A 1,277-nucleotide genomic window follows, 5' to 3' on the forward strand; every position below is an offset into this window, starting at 1 on the left:
GGTCTCCTTGCCAGGGTCTTCTACCCTGCTCCCTGTCTCCTCTGACAGTGAGGAGGACATTTCTACCTCCATCACCGCGCAAGAAAAGGCGATCTGGTGGACGCACTGGGTATATCTGTGTGTGAGACCCTAAAAATGAAGGACGCAGCTGCGACAAAGAATTTTCCCTTTCCTGTGTATTTTGACAACAATCTCAAAAAAGAATGGGACCGCCCAAAGCGTTCCCCTGGGGTGCCTAAGCAGATTGCTAGACGCTACACTTTTGAGGAGTCCCTTATAAAGAAGTGGACTGTGCCACCTACAGTGTACCCTCCAGTCTCAAGACTGAATAAAGCTACTATGATCCCAGTGGAGGATTCCCCGTCCTTTATGGATCCGGCGGATAGTAAGGCGGAGTCTGTGGCCCGCAATATGTACTCCTTGGCGGGGTCTGCACTAAGACCGTTGTTTACAGCTGTCCTTGTCTCGCAAACATTGACTGAATGGGCTAAGTTACTACGTCGTGACCTGGAGGGGAAGCATCTTCCTCCTGCCTTTTTTGTTGGGTCAGTTGATGCAGGGGCTGCAATTTGTTTGCGATGCCGTGCTGGATACTGCTCGCATATTGGGCCGACTGTCGGTTTCGGCAGTGGTCCTTTGGCGTATACTTTGGCTTAAGTGTTGGTCTGCAGATCAGACCTCAAAGAAGGCCTTGACTAATCTACCTTTTCAAGGAGATCGCCTGTTTGGGGCTACCCTGGATGACATTATCAAAGGTCTCACACGGGGTGAGTACCTTTCTCCGACAGGCTAACAAGGGTAAGGACCCTCGTCGCAGAAGGGGTCCCTCCTTTTCAGCACACAAGAAGTTTTTTTGTCCCTCAGGGTCAGTCAATAAGGCAAAGCTCTTCAAGACTCCCTCGGGTGGCGCCAAGCGACCCTGGCAAACAAAAATCAAGTTTCTCCAGACCTGAGGACAAGGCCACTTAGGCCTGAAGGTGCACCCTCACCCGTATCTGGGGTGGGGGGACGTCTTTAGAGGTTCCTGGACCTGTGGCTATCCTGGATACAAGACAAATGGGTTCACGAGGTCATACGGTCCAGTTACCGCCGGTAAGGTTTTTTCCTTCCAATATGCGACTGTCCCTGGATTGATTACAGGCTTTCTTTGGGGCAGTACAAGACTTGGTACAACAGGGAGTAATAGTTCTGGTTCCGTGTGCGGAATGTTTTCAGGGCTTTTATTCAAACCTGTTCATGGTCCCCAGGAAGGAAGGCAAGCTGTGTCTAGTTCTGGA

The sequence above is a fragment of the Pelophylax lessonae genome (assembly GCF_965119305.1).
Source record: "Pelophylax lessonae genome assembly, chromosome: 9".
Lineage (NCBI taxonomy): Eukaryota > Metazoa > Chordata > Amphibia > Anura > Ranidae > Pelophylax > Pelophylax lessonae.